This window comes from Aotus nancymaae, unplaced genomic scaffold (assembly GCF_030222135.1).
Source record: "Aotus nancymaae isolate 86718 unplaced genomic scaffold, 86718_ANA_hifiasm-v0.15.2.pri h1tg000036l, whole genome shotgun sequence".
Lineage (NCBI taxonomy): Eukaryota > Metazoa > Chordata > Mammalia > Primates > Aotidae > Aotus > Aotus nancymaae.
The window spans coordinates 30140060-30161821 of NW_026988450.1; the positions used below are offsets into that span (position 1 = coordinate 30140060).

The 21762-nt window shown below is 40.2% G+C and overlaps 1 protein-coding gene and 1 non-coding gene across 2 annotated transcripts in view; both read right to left on the reverse strand.

Annotated features, from left to right (window-relative positions):
• The window catches only part of ZNF704 (zinc finger protein 704), a 252826-nt gene that overhangs the window by 118501 nt on the left and 112563 nt on the right, over window positions 1-21762 (reverse strand). The window lies entirely within an intron of this gene.
• On the reverse strand, window positions 3730-3863 carry LOC135278169 (U11 spliceosomal RNA). Its single transcript, XR_010345722.1, has one exon. It is a non-coding gene; the product is annotated as a U11 spliceosomal RNA (small nuclear RNA).

Here is a 21762-nt window from a genome sequence, read left to right on the forward strand (position 1 = left end):
TACTTCAAAATGAAGTCAAACACAAGTTCAGAACCAAGCAGATTCTAAAGACAGAGTGTACAAAACAGGAACGAGCAGGCCCTTTGGAAAGACAAGGAAAACATCAAAATTGTCTCCACTACTCTCTACTGATTAAATATATTTCTGTCAAGGGAAAGTAGATTTAATTTCCTAGGACAACTCAGACTTTCTTACAACTCAGACTTTCTCAGGATTGTTGTGAAGATTGTAAAATGGAACAATCACTTTGGGAAACTGTTTGACAGTTTCTTATAAAATTAAGCAAACGTCTACTCTGTGCTTTCAGATATTTACTCAAGTGAAATGTAACCTCATGCAAGAATGTTTCCAGCACTGTTGGAAAGATTAAATAAGATCATAAATAACAAAGTTGCTTATACAATGTTGGGCAAGTGGAAGGAGCTTATTAAATAGGTTCAATTGCCTTTCATGTTTTTGGATGCATAATAAAAGGCAAAAGATTTATATGATCTGAAGACAAAGTACTGTATATGTTTTTGGATGTAATATAAAAAAGTACAGGATTTCAATAGGGCAGACCCGGGTTTATGTCCTGGTCTATTGCTTATCCATTCTATTCACTGATTCAACATTCTTCAGATCTACTCTTTGCCAAGTACTCTTCTAGATGTTGGGGATATTGTACTGAATATGATAGTTTGAGGCTTTACTCTTACGGGGTTCACATTCTAGCACCTTGAGCAAGATGTTTAAGTTTTCTGAACCTCATTTTTGCCTCCACAGTTCAAGTAAATCCGGCACCTATGACATGCTAGGTATTGTATTAAGTTTGGCAGCACAAGAACCAACTAGATAGAAACTGTGTTTTCAAGTAGTTTACAAGTCCAATGGGGGCAGCAGACAAATCATCAGGAGAATTCAGGTGCTGTGAGAAGGATCAGGACCCATTATTATGGGCAATAGCGAACTCAGTGCTGGGTGGCAAGGAGGTTGGTCTCAGGAGTGAGTCAGAGAAGGCTTCCTGGAGAAAGGCATTTAAATGCAGTCTGCAGAATAAACCAGGCAAACGATCCTCACGATTCACATTATTAGTGAGGTGTAATGAAAATATAGTTGGGAAAGTACACATCAATCAGTCCATAAAGTCCTTCATAATATAAAGCAGCATTATTTCTATTTTAAAGGCAATAGTATTAAATTGGAAAATCACTGTGTAGCTGAATCCAGTTTGTACTGTCCTTGACAATATGTTATCTTCCTAATATTGCTTCATCTGGACTTTCTACATCTGCTTCCTCAATCCCAATGCTTCTAGCTTTCTGCCTGAAGAAACTGCATATTTGAATAAATTGTTTTTAATCATATGGGACCAATTCTGACTTCCAGACAAGTTACTGGGATTTGCTAAATTCACAGTCTGCGCTGTAGCTCTGTGGTGGGCCACAGTGGCCTCAAAGCATCAAACAGGCCTTCCAAACAACCACGATTCTTGCTATTCTGGTACCCACCAAGCATTTAATAATTTTTTTCAAGCTAATTGAAAAGTTCTGTTTATGGGACTTGAATATAGTTTACGCCATAAATAGCCAGAACTACAAAGCAATATAGGAAACACTAGCTCTGCTGGGAGATTTTTGATCTGCATTTGCTCTTTTATTTTATATGCTACACAAACCTCTGAAAAATGGAAGTAGGAAGTGGGACTGGAGACAAGGGCTTAGGAAATTACTCTTTCCAAATACTGTGGCATTGAAATAAACTTGGATGAAGGATGTCATTAGAAAAATACAGACTACATTCAGCATATCCTCATTCCATGGTATACACTCAGGCTGACTGAAGACCTTATGATTGCATCAGCAATTATGATGAAAGCCACTCCAACCACAAGAATCTTGAACAATTTAAGCATTTTTTTAATGAGATAGTGTCTTGCTCTGTCGCCAGGCTGGAGCACAGTGGTGCGTTCTCAGCTTACTGCTACCTCTGCCTCCCAGGTTCAAGTGATTCCCCTGCCTCAGCCTCCAGAGTAGCTGGGACTACCAATGTGTGCCACCACGCCTGGTTAGTTTTTTGTATTTTAGTAGAGACGGGGTTTCACCATGTTGGCCAGGATGGTCTCAATCTCTTGACCTTGTGATCCGCCCGCCTTGGCCTCCCAAAGTGCTGGGATTACAGGCATGAACCACCATGAAAAAATGTTTAAAGCACTTTAATTTCCTCCTGGGAAGTTGCAATAGTGGTTTGATAGAGCGATTCTCCTATAAATGGCAAGGGTTTATGTGAATGTTATACTCCATCTTCAGAAACATCTGTATTATAGTCAGATGTCAGAGATGTTTCCTGGATTGTCAGAAAAAAAGAGACTGTGATACAGAAATGCCCATTCCCAAAATAACGGCAAGTATATAACCACAACAAAATCACCGGTATATCTAATAAAAGTGGGCACCATGCAAAGTCTAATAGAACCCTCTCGCCAGCCTAAGTATGCTGAGAGCCTCATGTGAACAAGAGAAATGTGTCTGGTGAAGTAAAAATGGGGGAGCTTTTGTTCCTTACAGGGATAAACTGACCAAGAGTAGGAGGCAGCTACCTGGTGCCACGGCACCTGAGTTAAGGCTATCATTGAGTCCTCTCAGCTTCAGCATCGGTGCCTTCATATTTGTAGGCAACCAGCCTTTTGACCTTAGAGTTCTATCTCTGCCCTGGAAGGATCTCACAAGATTCCTCTAGGCCCAAACCAATGCATTAGCAACATCTCTCTTTTTTTAAACCGCTGTGTAAAATCCATGTTTTAGATTAGGGAAAATGGTAGGGGAATGGGCATTGCTGTAGAAAATAGCAAGAGTGAAAGCAACTTATTCTTGGGTGGAAAGAACCCAAGGAAAAGAGTAGGAAAAAGTTCTGGAAAAAGACAGATTGGTGAGGAGAGCTTGGCTTAGACTCAGGAAAGATACCAAAATTTTGAAGGAAGTTAAGAAAGGAAGAAGGGAGAGAAGAAGGAAGTTGATTAGTTCTGAGACATCTTTTCCAGCTTCTAGGCCTCCTCTCAGAGACATGGTGAGGCCCTTTTTTCTGGGGAGTAAGGAGAAATGCAGAAATGCCATTCAAGCATTTGTTCATTTAACAAATATTTAGCAACTAATGGTTCCAATCATTTTTCCTGGTTCTGAAGCAGAAACTGGTTTAAAGCAATTTGATATTTACGGTCACCTACTAACTGGTTTAAAGCAGGTGATATGAGTTCAGCCCCTGTGCCCACAATGGAATGTCCATCTACTTCCTAACAACTATAATACTTTTAGCTATCTGCAAATGACCAACAGCTTTCATCTCCCTATTAGATTATGAGCCCTTTATTTACTATTTTGTTTGCAGAGACGGGGTCTCACTATATTGACCAGGCTGGTCTTGAATTCCTGGCCTCAAGAGATACTCCTGCCTCGGCCTCCCAAAGTATTGGGATTACAGGCATGAGCCCTTGCACCTGGCTCCACTTTTTGTCTTTTATAGTGATTTTTACTGTATCTTTTCTATACTTGTATGCAGAAGATGCTTACCATTGTGTTATGGTCACTTACACCATTTAAACCAACAAGATAGCATGCAACCGCATAGCTTAGAAACAGCATATATCATACCACATAACCCTTAGGTGGGGCTGGATCTACTATCTAGATTTAGTGCATGCAATCATCCAATATACCACGACCAGAGCTGCAACCTCTGATTTAGACAAGAAGTAAAGATGCTGGGACCAATGATCACCAGCTGGCCACCTACCAAAAAATTATGCTTCTGAAATCTCTTGATGCTTATTCTGCATGAAGAGCAATTGAGTTGTCCTATGTGTGCCATTCATAACAGAGTCCTTTTTTTTCCCCTTTATTCACACTTTCAATGCATAGAAAAAAAAACCTAGTGGTTGGCCCAGAGTAAACATTTAATAAACACTCAATTAGCATTTGGCAAATATCTTCCAAGGAAAACTGTCCCTGTGGAGAACAGCAAGACATGGGCACCTGCGACCTATACCTATGGTGTCAGTAACTGAACCAGGGGTGGACCCTCCTTCCTCTTTACCGGAGGTGACTTATCAGGCTGAACTCAGCCAGCCTGGATGGTTCCAGGTGCATGAATCTTCCCTCACCTTCACCGTGTAAGGTGTTCTGCTCATGGAATCACCTTAACTTTGGCTTGAACTTAGTCCTGTGCCCTGGAAGCTTCTAGTTAACTATCCTTTAGGCCAGTCAAGAACTCCTGGACGCACAAGTGATATTGGGCCAGGAGTTCAGGATATTCCTTCCTGCTCAGCCAAAGTATGGTGTCACAGTCCTCAACACATCCCCCCAGGCAGCTGCAACATGGAACAGGGTTCCACCAGAGGCAATGACTGCCAACTTGTGTGCAATTGGGGGCCAGGTATAATTTCTCCCTCTGACTCAGAGGTGTGAGATCTCCTCAAATTCTAAGGCACCGCTACCCAATAAAAAGGCAATGCAAGCCACATATGTAATTATGAATCCTGGTAGCTACACTAAAAAAAAAAAAAAAAAAGAAAAAGTAATTAATTTTAATAATGTATCTTATTTAGTATAACATATGAAATATATCATTTCAATGTGAAATCAACATTAAAAATTAACAAGATGATTTATAGCCTTTTCCTCATACAACTCTTCAAAATCCAGCATGTATTTTAAACTTTTTTTTTTTCCTGAGATGGAGTTTCGCTCTTGTTGCCCAAGATGGAGTGTAATGGCATGGTCTCGGGTGGTTGCAACCTTGGCCTCCTGGGTTCAAGCAATTCTCCTGCTTCAGCCTACAGAGTAGCTGAGATTACAGGTGCATGCCACCATACCTGGCTAATTTTGTGTCTTTTGTAGAGACGGGGTTTCACCATGTTGGCCAGGCTGGTCTAGAACTCCTGACCTCAGGTGATCCACCCGCTTCAGTCTCCCAAAGTGCTGGGATTACAGGCGTGAGCCACTGTGCCTGGCCTTATTTTAAACTTTTAGCACATCTCAGTTCTGACTAGCACCATCTCAGACGCTCAACAGCCATGTGCGGCTACTGGCCGGGACAGCACAGCACTGAGGAGTTCAGGAATCTCTGAAGACACCTTGGGGTGACTGTTCCTAAACAAATCTTTTTGACTTAAAATTAGTTTAGGAAAAATAAAAATATTTATGAACGAATCACTAATAATTCCTGTGTGGGAAAATGTTTACTCTTGCAATGTAGATTACATGTTTTAACAAAACAATGATAATGAGAAAAGTTTTGCTTTTTTTTTAAACCACTCAAATCTTAATATCTGGATATGTTTATTAGAAAAGTGGCAAGGCAAAGAAAGTCTTTAAACTGTCAGCTTGACATCACATAAATAATCACACTATAAAGCTAGGTGGGTGGCAAAATGCTTCTCACTACTAGGACGCCCTGCCCTGACCAAAGAATGACTCCCTGGGCCAGAGTGCTGGTTCTTTCCTGGTCTTTGTTTACAATGACAATACAAGAGCCCTATCAAGAGGAAGAGAAATAGACTGTATCTTGGTTTCTAACCTGTGGGCCTGAAGTTTCTGTCAGGCCACTAATAACCATCCCTTGATTGAACAATATTTGATTTTCAGTCAAAACTATTTACTGAGTGCTAATATGAGGCAAGCACTGTTTGAGGGGCTGCAATTTACCCACCACATATTTGTATTATTTTCCAAATGTACGTGGAAGATATGAGTAAAGTAAAAATTCATACACAAGCATGAATGAATTCCCAGCAGCTTTCTCCTTTGCATTTTCCCAATCAATGGAATCTAAAAGTACATACATATAAAGATTCCTGAAGTTGCCTTGATGCTAAAGTGTGATCTTTCAGTATCAAAAAATCACTATTTTGCTCTTTTTCGAGTGGCATGAGCGTCATGACTTGAAGCCAGCCAGGACTCTCTCTCTCTTTTTTTAGACAGAGTTTCGTTCTTGTTGCCCAAGCTGGAGTGCAATGGTGTCGTCTCAGCTCATTGCAACCTCTGCCTCCCAGGTTCAAGTGATTCTCCTGTCTCAGCCTCCCAAGTAGCTGGAATTACAGGTGCCTGCCAACATGCCCAGCTAATTTTTGTATTTTTTTAGTAGAGATGGGGTTTCACCATGTTGGCCCGCTGGTCTCGAACTCCTGACCTCCAGTGATCCACACACCTCTGCCTCCCAAAATGCTGGGATTTCAGGCATGAGCCACAGCACCCAGCCCTAGCCAGGATTCTGAGATGAGATCCACCCATTGCTTGTTATTGAGTTAATGGTCTCTTGTTAAGAAGCACTGGATTTTAGAACAAACTACAGGCTGAATTTAATTGTTCAATGTTAATACATTCAACACAGATGATGATTTCATTATATAAATGCACTGGCTACTTTGCAGTATCTCCTTAGGCATAATAAGCTTTTACCATAAAAGCCAAATCAACATTAATCTGCAAAGCTGTCGCTTTATATCCACTGCCAAGGAAAAAAGATGAAAAGAAAAAAAAGATAAAGTAAACCTTTATCAAGGAACTGGACCAGTACAATGATCAAATGAGCTCTCTCATCCCTTTGGGGCAATCTGATTTATAAACTGAGGTTTCAAAGTGTATTTTATTTAATTGCTGAGTGCAAGAGAACAGCAGGAGTTTTGGAACCAAGCTCTTTATGGTGCTGGCCTGCTCTGCTTTGGGGGAAAACTTAAAAAAACAATCTTTTAAAGTTAGCATTTTCAAGCCAGTCTAATAATCCCACCAGTTTCATTTCCTTTCAGTTGCAGTAGTAAAGAGCAAAACGCCACCCTGGTGAACAAGTGAAAGGATTCACGTTTCAAAGCTGGCTGGTAGACAGTAGCCAGCCAACTCCTCCTGTATTTCCAAGCAAACACAAAGCAAAGCCATGTTTTTTAAACCTTTTATAAACAATCTGTGTTTAAACAAGGCATACACAATGCCTTCTTCCCAGTCTCTAAAAGCTGGCCACTGTTGTGTTTAATTATACTCCCAAATCCTAAAGAATAAAACATCCAGCTAGGTAGTGACTGTGATTTCCATGCCTTGGCTGGAGGTGAGTGCAAAGCAAACCTGCCCAGGCTCCTGTTTGTAAACTCGTCCAGCCGGGAGGGCCCGAGGCTTGCGGTGCAGCACAGCCAAACTCTTCCTTCCCGCTGGAGGAGGGCAAGGAGTATGCAGCACACACCAGTTGCATTCATGAGTAAACAATCTTCCTGCCCACCAGCACTATATTTAGAGCCATCTCTTGGCAATGCAAACTTATATTTCTGGGCTTTCTGCCACCCGGACCAAAAAAAAAGGACAAGAAAAACTGGTTTGGTTCCAGTGCTGAGCCCAAACAACAAAAGTTAAATGTGGCCTTCCCCATTGATGCGTTTCTGTGTCAAACATCACTCCTTCAAAAGCAGTGAACACTGGATGTGGCTCTGAAGAATGGAATGCTTTTTTCCCCTTCCAATTCTAATGAGTAAAATGTGTCCTACTCTCTAAGGGGACATTTTATAAAGAAGGAAGCAATGAAGCAAATTTATCGGAAAAGGACAGAATGTTTTAAAAATGTTTAAAGTACTATCTATGTTGGGGCTGTCAACTTCCCCAAACATGTGGTAACCCCTGAGAAAAGTTAAAGCCCAAAGCCAGCTACAGGGTTGATGGAAAAAATACGGAGTGCTAAACAGCAGGCCTCTCCGACCCTCAGAGGCAGACCCCATGAGAGATGCTCTCTAGCATTTTGCTGTTTTGCTACGTGAACATCTAGCACTTGGAACTTTCTTTTTTTTTTTTTTTTTTTTGAGACGGAGTTTCGCTCTTGTTACCCAGGCTGGGGTGCAATGGCGCGATCTTGGCTCACCGCAACCTCCGCCTCCTGGGTTCAGGCAATTCTCCTGCCTCAGCCTCCTGAGTAGCTGGGATTACAGGCACGCGCCACCGTGCCCAGCTAATTTTTGTATTTTTAGTAGAGACGAATTTTCACCGTGTTGACCAGGATGGTCTTGATCTCTTGACCTCGTGATCCACCCTCCTCGGCCTCCCAAAGTGCTGGGATTACAGGCGTGAGCCACCGCGCCCGGCCCTGCACTTGGAACTTTCAGGGCTCTTCACTTCCAGGAGAAGTGGTGCAGGCAGAGACCTTAGTGTGTACCCCCTGAGCAAGCAGCTGCCAGTCTTACTCACTTGGCTTCGAACTATGGAATGCCACTGTCTACCAGAAATGAGCAAAACAAATGTCCCTCCTGTCCCTACTCCCAAACCTAACTTCTTCCTGACTTTCTTCTTCTGGTTTTTTTTTTTTTTTTTCTTACAATTGTATTTTCTGAACTAATTTTAACATTTCTTTTATTACCTTGTCATTACCTTGTCATGGTCCTGACTGCTCAGAAATGTAGAATACTAACAGGACAGCCAGTATCTCCCATAACTGCAACACCAAGCAGGAGAGCCATTTAGTGGTTTGGGTAAGTATTTCCTCCGCACTGGTATGTGCAGTCAGTCACCTCTAACTAGTTCAACAAATAAAAAAATGAAAGAACAAAAATATCTGCTGCTTTGCAGCCATTTTTTCATGCTAAAATTGTAATAGAAAATTAAAACAAGTATTAAATTTCTTTTGAAAACCCTCCACAAAATTTCTTAAAATTACAAAATGGTATGTATACATGCAAATTAACTCTACTTGACGTGAAATATGAACACTTCTGAAAGCCCCAAGAGTAGTTCTATATAATACCTATTCTGGTTTGGGATTTCATAAACGGGTAAATGCAAAAAGAAACTGACTTGCTGCCAAACAATTCTCATCGTTCAGGTCTTAAAGACTGTTCACAAGGCCTCCTCCTCCCAGGCCTAGGCTGGGGTGTAAGCCCTGCTCCCCTGCAGTCAGGCATGACCCCATGATCTGCATGGGTCAGTGTAACGTGAGCAGAAGTGACACGTGTTGCTTCTCTAACACTGGTGCTCAGTTCTCTGTGTTCTCTTCCTCGCTACGTTTACCTGAATCCTGGATGGACGTAAAGCATAAGCCAGAAATATATTAAAGACTTTTGTTTAATAGACTTTGCAGTTTAAGTCTACTAAGATTTGGGGCTGCTTGTCACCATGGCAAACCTAGCCTAATCTGATCAATATAGTAAATTAGTAAAAAATTAACAACAATTAGCAGAAGATAATAGGGTAAAAGTTCATCACAGATCTAGTACCAAGAAGGCACTCAATTGTGTTACTCCTTCCACAGTGCTCCTTCCCACCACGGTTTAAGATTTGCATCCACTTGACTTCCAGGATATATCCAGGACCTACTGAAACCCAATGCAAATAAAATGCTTAAGAAAAAAACAGGGCCGGGTGCGGTGGCTCATGACTGTAATCCCAGCACTCTGGGAGGCTGAGGTGGGTGGATCATGAGGTCAGAAGTTCAAGACCAGCCTGGCCAACATGGTGAAGTCCCATCTCTACTAAAAGTACGAAAGTTGGCTGGGCATACTGATAGGCACCTGTAATGCCAGCTACTCTGGAGGCTGAGGCAGGAGAATCACTTGAACCCAGGAGACAGAGGCAGAGATAGCAGTGAGCTGAGACTGTGCCACTGCACTCTAGACTGGGTGACAGAGTGAGACTCCGTCTCCAAAAAAAAAACCCCCAAAAACAAACAAACAAACAACAGAACTGAAAGGGTCCAGCTGAAGAAAACAGACATGGTTGCTAAGAAACAGTGATTCCCAGCATATCCAAATCTCTGGTTTTCAACACCGATCATCCAGGTTCAACCTGAACTATTCCAAGTACTCAGTTCCAGGTAGAATCCATGCACTGTACTGCTTCCCTGCCTCCTCTGGTGATTTCAGTGTGCAGCCAGGCTTGAGAAACATAGGTTCACATAACTGGGCTTTACCATTTTCCAAAACTCAGTCCCAGGACACTGAATATTTTAGGAAAGAAATGCACAAACAACAGCACCCCCAAACAGCAGTTCATGTTGTAGCAAAATATAGCTGAAGGCCAGCCACAGTGGCTCACATCTGTAATTCCAGTGCTTTGGGAGGCCAAGGAGGGAGGATCACTTGAACTCAGAAGTTCAAGACCAGCCTGGGCAACATAGTGGGATCCCATCTCTACAAAAAATTCAGTAAATCAGCTGAGTGTGCTAGTGCACATCTGTAGTCCCAGCTACTTGGGAGGCTGAGAAGGGAGGATGGCTTTAGCCTGGGAGAACATGGCTGCAGTAAGAAGTGATCACACCACTGCATTCCAGCCTGGGTAACAGAGGGAGACCTTGTTTCAAAAAAATATATAGCTGAAGAGCTATAGCATCATCAGAGCCCCTCAAAGAACACATGTTGCTCCATCGGAAACCGAAGTCTTTTGGATATCAAGAGAGAAATATCCAAGAGCACAGTCTCTTACTCCCTCTAAGAACAACCAAAGTTTCCTGGAACCCAGATCTGTGAACACACATTTCCCCTACAATTGAAACAATGATATTGTTATTTACTATTCATTCATTGCTGATTATGTACCAGGGATATTGTTAGGTATTTAAAAGATACTATTTCATCTTATCTTCACACCAACCCCATGAAGATGTATTACTATCATTTCCATTTTACAGACTAGGCAGTTGAGATGGGAAGCTTAAAGGACCTACTGTGTTTATTTATTTGAAAATAAAGAGGATATTTTGCCCCATAATATGGAGCAAAACTGAGGAACAGGTCATTTGGAACAATTTCTCTATATGCACTTCTAGTTGTCACAATATCTATTTTTTCAGAAACTCGCTTGGTTTAACAACCTCAAGAACATGTCTTATTAATGGTAGACCACAAAGCATAATTTTGACAAACATGTATTGAATGAAAAATAATTATATGAATGTTGATAAAGTTTGGCATCATTATATGTAATTCAGTTATCTGCCTGAGGTTACGCAGTGTTCATGCATTCACCCAGTGATGATTTCAGAACCTTCCGAGTGTGCGTTACTGCAGAAAAAATGGGGAGCAGGACACACAGTCACTGACCTCTGCAAACTTACAGTGCAGCTGGCACAAGGGCAATTAGGCAGCAAGAATAATGTGCAAAGGGGCAAGTACTATGAAGTCTCTCAAGGTGGCTGAGACATGAGCAGCCAGCTGTCCTTCCATATACAATCATGCACCACGGCGTTCTTATAAGATTATCAGAGAGCTGAAAAATTCCTATTGGCTAGTTAGTATACCACACTATACTTTTCATTGTTATTTCAGAGTGTAGTCCTTCTACTTATGTAAAAATAAAAGTTAACCATAAAACAGCCTCAGGAAGGTCCTTCAGAGGTATTTCTGAAGAAGGCGTTTTTACGAAAGGAGATGACAGCTCCATGCATGTTATTGCCCCTGAATACCTTGCAGTACACAACAAGATGTGGAGGTGGAAGACAGTGATATTGATAAACCTGATTTTGTGCAGGCCCAGGCTAATATGTGTGTTTATGTCTTAGTTTTTAACAAAAAGATTCAAAGCTTATAAGAAGCTTATAGAAAAAGGATGTAAAGAAAATATTTTTGTGTAGCTGTATAATGTATTTGTGTTTTAAGCTAAGTATTATTAAGAGTCAAAAAGCTCAAAAAAAACCTTAAAAGTTTATAAACTAAAAAAGTTACAGTAAGCTAAGGTTAATATATTACTGAAGAAAGGAAATAAAAAAATACAATGCAGCCTAAGTGTATAGTATATAATTTATAGAGTCTACAGTAGTGTACAATAAGGTCCTAGCCCTTCACTTACCACTTACTCACTCACTGACTCACCCAGCACAGCTCCCAGTCCTGCAAACTCCACTCATGGTAAATGCCCTATACAGGTGTGCCATTTTTAATCCTTTATATTTTTACCGTATCTTTTTAATGTTTAGACAGATTTAGATACACAAATGCTACTGTGTTATAGCTGCCTACAGTATTCAGTACAGTAACATGCTGTACAAGTTTGTAGCTTAGGAGCAACAGGCTAGACCATGTAGGCTAGGTGTATAGCAGGTTATATCATCAGGGTTTGTGTTAAGTATTCTATGAAGCTTTCACAATGACAAAATTGCCTAATGATACATTTCTCAGAATGTTATCTCCATAGTTAAGGAACACATGATGGTAACTGGTAACTGAAGTGCACTGGGCTTTGTTTTTTATGCCTGTGGCCAATTTAACAGATACACTCATTGTTCAGACTTTGGCCTACTATGGTGCTATATTATAGCTGTGCCTTTGGAGCAATTTGTATCATCACATTGCTTCAAATACATCTTCATGTCATTGGAAGTATTTCCAGTCTCATGTATAAAGGGTTTCCTTCAGTTCACTGTGGAGCAATTGCTCAGCTAGTCACCAAATTATCAGTTATCACAGGAACAGGGAAGTAGAGCAGAGGTACATTAAAAGCTGGCTCTCAACCTGTTGAATTACTAAGCAAAATTTGGGCCTTTAATCTACCTTCGTTTAAGAGATGGATGAAGCATGGGAAGCATGTTTTCCACAAAAAGGCCTTTGTCAAGCATCACAGTTATTAAGCATTTTGCACATAACTACAGGTCATTATACATCATCTGGTCTGAGATAACCATTTTGCTAATACCTCCCTCCTTCTTTGAAAAAAAAAAAACAACCCAAAAATAGTTTTGTAGATCTGTTCTATAACTCAGCTTCAATTATTAGAAAAGAAAGTAAAATATAATGGCTCATTTTAAGAGTTTGCAAGAAGAGGACCATAACTGCCAATAATAAATAGCTAATAGTTGTTAAGCTCTTACTACATGAAAGATACTTATACCAAGTATCTTATCTTATACAAGACATTTATACCAAGTTTCTTAAATGTGTGCTATCTCATTTAAACTTTATCAAAACCACATAAGGTAGGCATCCTTGCATTTCATTAATTCTAAAGCACATTTTTTAAAATCACATTTGAATATATTTGAAATCAGGGTACATCTTGTAATCAATCAAGTTGTATCACAGTTTAATTAGCAGAATTTTTTTCTTTATGAATTACACAGAAAATAATGCTCTATCTTAAAATATATAGAGTATCAGGATGCAATAAAATATGGTAGTATTATACTCATTTTATAGAGGAAGAAACTGAGGCAAAGAGAATTTGAGTAACTTGCCCAAGGTTGTATAGCAAGTAAGTGGCAAAGGAAGCATGAGATCCTGGGTTTTTCTGACTCCAAAGTTCATGCTCTGAACTGGTACACTATACTGCTTCCCACCACATAGAAACACTAGATTTAAAAAACATTCATCCATTCAGAATTTAGCATCTATTATGAATGAGTCACTAGACTAGAAATTGAAGGAGTAGAAACATGAGTACAATAGCTTTTAATGTGACTGATTAGGGACTGTGGGCATCTGAGCAGTTAACTAGAATGTTCAGCTTTGTAGACTTTTGATGGACCCTACAGTAAAATTATACTTAAGCCTGGGCTTTTTTTTTTTTTTCCCCCCAGGGCCCTTTTTTTTCTTTTCTTTTTTTCCCACTTGCAAAGTATCTCACGCCTACTTACAAGTTTTGGACTGGGTGAGTAATATTTAAATCAACATTTTGGTGTGGCAGACAGACTCTAAGATGCCTCTCAATGATCTCACCTACTGTTCATACCATTTTTAATACCCTCTTTACTAGTGGGGCAGGACCTATGACTTGTTTGTAACCAAGAGAATATGGCAAAGATAACGGTGTGTCACCTTCATCATTAGGCTACACAGACTGGGGTTCCAACTTGTTGACTTTGATGAAGTAAGTTGTCATGGTGGAGAGGCCCATATAACAAGAAGTTGAGAAGAAGTCTAACTCTAGTCAATAGTAACTAGGAATTAAGGCCCTCAGGCCAACAACCCAAAAGGAAGTGGATCCTGCAACAACCACATAGTGAGCTTGGGAAAGGATCTCTCCCCAGTTGAGCTTCCAGATGATACTCCAGCCCTGGCTGACACTGTATTTTATTTTTGAGACAGAATCTTGCTTTGTTTCCCAGACTGGAGTGCAGTGGTCTGATCATGGCTTACTGCAGCCTCAACCTCCTGGGTTCAATCAATCCTCCCATCTTAGCCTCCCAAGTAGCTAGGACTACAGATGCACACCACCACATCCAGCTAATTAAAAAAAAAATACTGTAGAGATGGGGGTCTTACTATGTTACTCAGGCTATCTTGAACACCTAGCTTCAAGTGATCCTCTTGCCTCAGCCTCCCAAAATACTGGGATTACAGGCATAAACCTTCATGCCCTGCCCTGGCTGACATTTTAAATTTAGGCTCATGAGAAAGATCCTGATAAGCAGTTGACCCAGCTGTGCCCTGATTCCTGACCCACAGAAACTATAAGAGAACAAATTTGTATTGTTTTAAGCTGCTAAATTTGTGGAAATGTTTTATCCAGTAATAAATAATATACTTGGTACTATGGTTCGAATATACAGGTATCCCCAAAATTCACAGGTTGGAAGCTAAAATCCAATGTGATATTTTGATTAATGAGGCTGAGTTCTCATGGATGAGACAAGCACCTGTATTAGTCTGTTCTTGCATTGCTATAAAGAAATATCTGAGACTGGGTAACATAAAGAAAAGAGTTTAATTTATAAAGAAAAGTCATAGGTCCTGCAGGATGCTGGCATATGCTTGGTTTCGGCAAAGGAAACTTATAATCATGGCAGAAGGTGAAGGGGGAGCAGGCAAGTCACATGGCCAGAGCAGAAGCAAGAAAGTGAGTGGGAAACTGCTGCACACTTTTAAATCACCAGATCTCACAAGAACCCACTCACTATCATGAGGATGACACCAAGTGGGATGGTGCTAAACCATTCATGAGAAATCTACCCCCATGATCCAATCACCTCCCACCAGGCCCCACCTCCAACACTGGGGATTACAATTCAACAGGAGATTTGAGTGGGGACACAGATCCAAACTGTGCCAGTACCCTTATAAAAGGGCTGCAAGGAATTAGTGAGGCCCTCTTGCCCTTCCACTTTTCCACTACATGAGGACACAGCAAGAAGGTGCTATTATGGAAGCAGAGAGCAACCTCACTAGATACCAAATGCCGATGCCTTGATCTTGGACTTCTCAGTCTCCAGAACTGTGAGAAACAAGTTTCTGTTCTTACAACTTACCCCAGTCTCAGCTATTTTGTTATAGCAGCAGGAAAGAACTAGTACAATTGGTTAAAAGGTAAATTTCTTTGTGGTGCTCTCAAATACTTGGTACTAAAAATTATAATTATAAATTTAACCTTTTGGGGGTTTAGGCCACAATCCTGAAAGACAGAATCCCAAACACTATAATCCTGAACACTGAAATCCCAAAACATCATAATCTCTAATATCTAAAATCCTGGAAATCATAATCCTGAGAGATCAAAATCCTGAAAATATAATTCTGAAAAAAATAACTTAATAAAAATTCCTTAAGAGATGTTTATTTACATTTTTAAAAAAGAGATTTGAGAAACATCTAAAAACATGACAGAACATGTTGTAGGCCACTTTACACAATAAAATAGGCAGAACTAATATACAGATATTTGTAAGCATAAACACTCAGGCATACTAACAATGGTCACATGGGTGTAAAAGTTATGAGAAGACAAACCATATTCATAAATAGGTCAAAAAGCAAAATGTATAAAGAAAGTCATTATGGTTGGTAATTGTGTGCACCCAGCTTTATAACTGTGGCATCTGAAACACCTTGATAGATATCCTAAGTCTTCTGATGAAATCTGTCAAAAACTTCAATGGGTCACCACCATATATGCAGTTGCTCAAAGAACCAAGATTTAAAGAAATTTTATCTTTAACAAATGCAGGTGTACAAAAGGTCACCTTCATTTACTGAGGAAGTTTCAATATTTCTACATATTTGCACAATGCTTATACACAATGCTGTGATAATGCATTTTTGTGAAGTCAAATTGGTAAAAAAAAAAAAATGCATAAAATGAATTAAGTGTCTCTAAAAATCTTGACATAATTTATACCTCCAGTATTGGAAATGATGTGAAAATGAAATATACAGCATAGCAAATTGATACTATGTGTGAAGGGGCAGAAGTCATACATGATTGAATAATTTGGCAGGTGTATTACTTCATTTTCATACTGTTATAAAGAAATACCTGAGACTGGGTAATTTATAAAGGAAAGAGGTTTAATTAACTCACAGTTCCACATGGCCGGGAAGGCCTCAGGAAACTTACAATCATAGTGGAAGGTGAAGGGGAGGTAAAGACCTTCTTCAGATGGTGGCAGGAGAGCGAAGTGAAAGCAGGAGAAATGCCAGACACTTATAAAACCATCAGATCTCATGAGAACCCACTTACTATCATGAGAACCCACTCACTATCATGAGAACAGCATGGGGAAATTGCCCCCTTTATCTAATCACCTCCCTCCCTTGACATGTGGGGATTACAGGTCCCTACTTCGACACATGGGGATTATACTTCAAGATGACATTTGGGTGGGGACACAGCCAAACCATATTATTGTGCCCTGGCCCCTCCCAAATCTCATGTCCTTTATACATTTCCTAACCAATCATGCCTTCCCAACAGTCCTCCAAAGTCTTAACTCATTCAAGCATTAACTCAAAGTCCAAGTCCAAAGTCTCATCTAAGACAAGGCAAGTCCTTTCCACTTGTGAGCGTATAAAATCAAAAGCAAGTTAGTTCTTTGCAAGATACAATGAGGGTATACAGGTATTGGATAAATGCTGCCATTCAATATGGGAGAAATTGGCCAAAGCAAAGGGGCTACAGGGCCCATGCAAGTATAAAATCCAGTGGGGCAGTCATTAAATCTTAAGACTCCTAAAAACCTTCTTTTGACTCCATGTCTTACATCCAGTGCATGCTGATGCAAAAGGTGGGTTGCCATGGTCTTAGGCAGCTCTGCTCTGTGGCTTTGCAGCCTTCCTCCTGGTTGCTTTCATGGGCTGGCATTGAGTGTCTGAGGCTTTTCTAGGTGCACAGTGCAAGCAGTTAGTGGATCTACCATTTTGGGGTCTGGAGGACAGTGGCCCTCTTCCACACCTCCACTAGTCAGTGTCCCAGTGGGGACTCTGGTGGGGGCTCCAACCCCACATTTCCCTTCCATACTGCCCTAGCAGAGCTTCTCCATGAGGGTCCCAGCACTGCAGCAAGCATTTCCATAAATTCCATACATCCAGGTGTTTTCATACATTCTCTGAAATCTAGACGGAGGTTCCCAAACTTCAATTCTTGACTTTTGTGTACTTGCAGGCTCAACACCACATGGAAACTGCCAAGGCTTAGGGCATGTACCCTCCGAAACCATGACCTATGCTATACCTTGGCCCTTTTTAACCATACTAGAGTAGACAGGATACAGGGCACCAAATACCTAGGTTGCACACAAGTATCTAGGCTGTACCTAGGGGGGCCCTGGACAAGGTTCAGGAAACCATTTTCCCTCCTGGCCTCTGGGCCTGTGATGGGAGGGGCTGCCATGCAAGTCTCTGACATGTCTTGGAGACATTTCCCCATTTCCTGGCTATTAACATTTGGTTCCTCATTACCTATGTAAATTTCTATAGCAGGCTTGAATTTTTCCCCAGAAAATGTTTTTTTCTTTTCTATCACATGGTCAGGCTACAAATTTTCCGAACTTTTATGCTCTGTCACCTTTTAAATGCTTTGCTGCTTAGAAATTTCTTCCATCAGATACCCTAAATCATCTCTCTCAAGTTCAAAGTTACACAAATCTCTAAGGCAGGGGAAAAATGCTGCCAGTCTCTTTGCTAACGTACAGCAAGAGTGACCTGTGCTCCAGGTCCTAGTAAGTTCCTCATCTCCATTTGAGACCACCTCAGCCTGGACTTCACTGTCCACATCACTACCAGCATTTTGGTCAAAACCATTCAAGTTTGTAGGAAGTTCCAAACTTTCCCACATCTTCTCGTCGTCTTCTGAGCCTTCCAAATTGTTCCAACTTCTGCCTATTACCCAGTTCCAAAGGTGCTTCCGCATTTTTGGGTATCTTTATAACAGTGCCCCACTCTCTGTGGCACCAATTTACTGTATTGGTAAATACAATGCTATAAAGAAGTAGCAGTTTTCACACCACTATAAAGAAATAAGTGAGACTGGGTAATTTATAAAGGAAAGACTCACAGTTCCATGTGGCCGGAGAGGCCTCAGGAAACAATCATGGCAGAAGATGAAGGAGAAGCAAGGACTTCTTCACATGACGGCAGGAGAGAGAAGTGCCAGCAGGGGAAATGCCAGATGCTTATAAAACCATCAGATCTCATGAGAACTATCACAAGAAAGAATGGGGGAAACTGCCCCATGATCCAATCACATCCCTCCCTTGACACATGGGGATTAAAATACTAGGTGAGATTTGGGTGGGGACACAGAACCAAACCGGGGAGATGTTTTGTGTTTTCACTCATCTCTGCACTTCTTTCATGATCTTCAAAACTCACTGGATTTACCTATGTAGAGTGGTTGTGGTCTGCAAATTTTCTACATATGCTGTCCAACTGAAAGTCTGGTTATTGCTTGGCCATTGTAAATAAGTGATTTTCTGCTTTTGTAGCACCATAATGATTAGCTTTTAAACTTTTATCTTTTACCATTAAGGAGCCCTGAATGCTTAAGTAATCACAGACTTTTTTTCAAGATAACAATTTCATAGTGCTCTCCCTTTTTTTTTTTTTTTTTTTTTGGATGGAGTTTCACTCTTGTTGCCCAGGCTGCTACTGGGTTCAAATGATTCTCCTGCCTTAGGCTCTCAAATAGCTGGGGTTAAGGTATGCGCCACCACATCCACCTAATTTTTTGTAATTTTAGTAAAGACAGGGCTTCTCCATGTTGGTCAGGCTAGCCTCGAACTCCCAACTTCATTCAGATGATCCGCTCGCCTCTGCCTCCCAAAATGCTGGGATTACAGGCATGAGCCACCACTCCCGGCCTCATAGATCTCTTACATTGGTTTATAAGAAATACAGCAAGAAGGAATGATAATTCAGCTTCTCCAATACCAAATCTGTAACAATCAGGGTTTTCCAGGGAGACGGAACCAATAGTATATGCATATGAGAAGATATTTATTAGGGGAATTAGCTCATAGGATTATGGTGGTTGAGAAGTCCCATGACAGGCTGTCTGCAAACTGGAGACCCTGGGATGCTGGTAGCCTGGTTCAGTCCAAGTCCAAAGCCTCAGAACCAGGGAAGCTAATAGTGTAACTCTCAGTTTTAAGTCAAAATCCTCAGGTCCTGGGGGCCACTGGTGAAAGCCCTGGAGTCCAAAGGCTGGTGAGTCTAAAGTTCTGGTGTCCATGGCACCAGAAGAAAAGTCTGCCCCAGCTCTCAAATGGAGAGGCCTTCTGTATTTGTTCTCTCCAGGTCCCCAACCAGTTGGATGGTGCCCGCCAACACTGAGGGCAGATCCTCCCCACCTGGTCCATTCCGACTCATTCACACTAATCTCCTATGGAAACACACTCATAGACATGCCCAGAATCACCCTTTAATAGGTTTCCATGTATTCCTCAATCTAGCAAATTGATACCTAAAATTATTCCACAAGTCCACTCCTTGTCGACTTGGCACCCAAACCCACCTCCTTAAGTCATACTTAATTTCCAAATAAAGACAATAACAAGGTAATAGTTCAGCCTAACATGAGGTAACTAACATGATGTAGTTATCCTGCATATAACCAAAAACTCACTATTTCCTTCCCCAGAATTTGGCTGTCAGGATTTTAATATTTGGGATTTTAACCTCTTGGGATTGGGATTTTTGGGATTTTTAGATGTTAGGGACTTTACAGTTTAGGGATTTCAACCTTTCGAGATTTTGACATTCAAAATTACAGTATTTGGGATTGTGTCTTTTGAGATTATGAGTGGCACCTATCTCTTGGTTAGATCACAAAAATAATAGATCAGGATTATGATCAACAGCAATCTCTTGGCTAGATTATAAAAATCATAGCTACTATTTATTGAGCATCCATTAAAAGCAAGGTAAATTCCAGCATGTATTAGTGCAACTATGACCACATCTACCAAGCAATAATTCATTAGTGTAGTTACTGCCTATATACGAAAAAATAAGTGATCATTTCCTTGAGCAATTAAAGTTTAGTGAACTTCAGTATTTCCTTATCCAATTACTACTCCTTTTCTTCTTCTGGAAAATATCCTCTTTCCTTCTAGAATATGCTACTTCTCCTATTATCAGTTATACTATTCTAGTGGGTCTTTATCTTATGTGACCTACTTCCTGTTTGCAGTAACTGATCAAAGGGTAGCCATCTCATCCAAACTTGGCCAACAGGCACCCTTCTCCAAGATTTTTTTAATGTGGGGCAGGAGAGAGTAATGAAAATTCCTTGAGTTACAAAGCAGGGAGGTTCAAGCATGAATTCTCAAAGGCCAGGTTTCCTGCTGTGTGCAGGAAATCATTCTTCAGACAGGGATAATGCTATGAACACATAGAAAGGGGCAGTCTGGTTCCTTCCAGTCATTTCTGCTATAATTCCCGATGTCTAGCTGCACCCCTGCCCTTTCTTGGGGGTCACAGAAGTTTACAGTAATATAAACTCCCTTTGGGATCTAAGCAAGCATAATTTAGCTTCAGTTACCTCCAATCAAAAGAGGCTTTAGTTAATACAATTTCCTAAACTATGTTACTGACATTTTGAAATATATGGATCTCTTACATTGTTTAGAAACAATTGTTCTATCACTAATTAATTACTACCACACTTAGCTGACTTCTGTATTGCAGAATAATAAAGTTAGAAGGACATTAGAGTTACTCAGTTTGACTCTTAAATAAGGAAACTACACCATACAGAGGTTAAGCTACTTTCCACAATAAAAATCCATGCCAGAATTTCCTAAAATTTGACCTTCTACACCCATTCCAGTGAGTGCTATCATATAACATTATATTGAGGTCCCAGAATTTATGGAGGCTTATTTTAAAGAATTTGACCTTTGTTTTAAAGATGCCTCACAAATCTGTCATCTTTCAAAGACTTATAATTAACTTGGTTAATTAATAAGTATCTTGTAATAAATAACAATTTATTTGATTTCACTCATAAAAGTGTTCATTGTTCATTCTCAATTCTAAGGACCCTAAGAAACACATGGCCATCAGCATTAAAATTATGTAAAATAAAAGGAACTCTATGTTCACTCCTATACACTCTGGTTTAGTTTAACTGCTTCACTTCTAGACTGCATAATAGTTGCTAAATAAGAATAATTCAAAATTTACTGTATAATCAATAACACTGCTTCATTTTCTACTCACATATAATTTTTAATCATAATATATATTAAACAAAATATGGAAACAGAAAAGCAGAAAGAAAACATTCACTCATGTTTAATGTCTGAAATTGGTATAAACAATATCCCTGAACTATATAATGCTTTGGCTAGATTTTGTAAACTTATTAATACTGAGCAGCTACAATCCAAAACTTCAAAGAGGCAGTTGTTAATATGTTAATCAATACCCTAGGTGTTCTCTTATAAGCGCCTTTACAAAGAAATTCACTTCCCTCTACTTAGCCTTTTCACTGCTATTAAAATTACCTTCTCCTTGAAACCCTCTATAACTAAGGTCATCAACTCACTTTTCCCAGGGGTTCCTTTGCTTACAGTATACATTTTAAGAATATCTGGGTCTCTGAATCACCTTGAGTTTTAGAA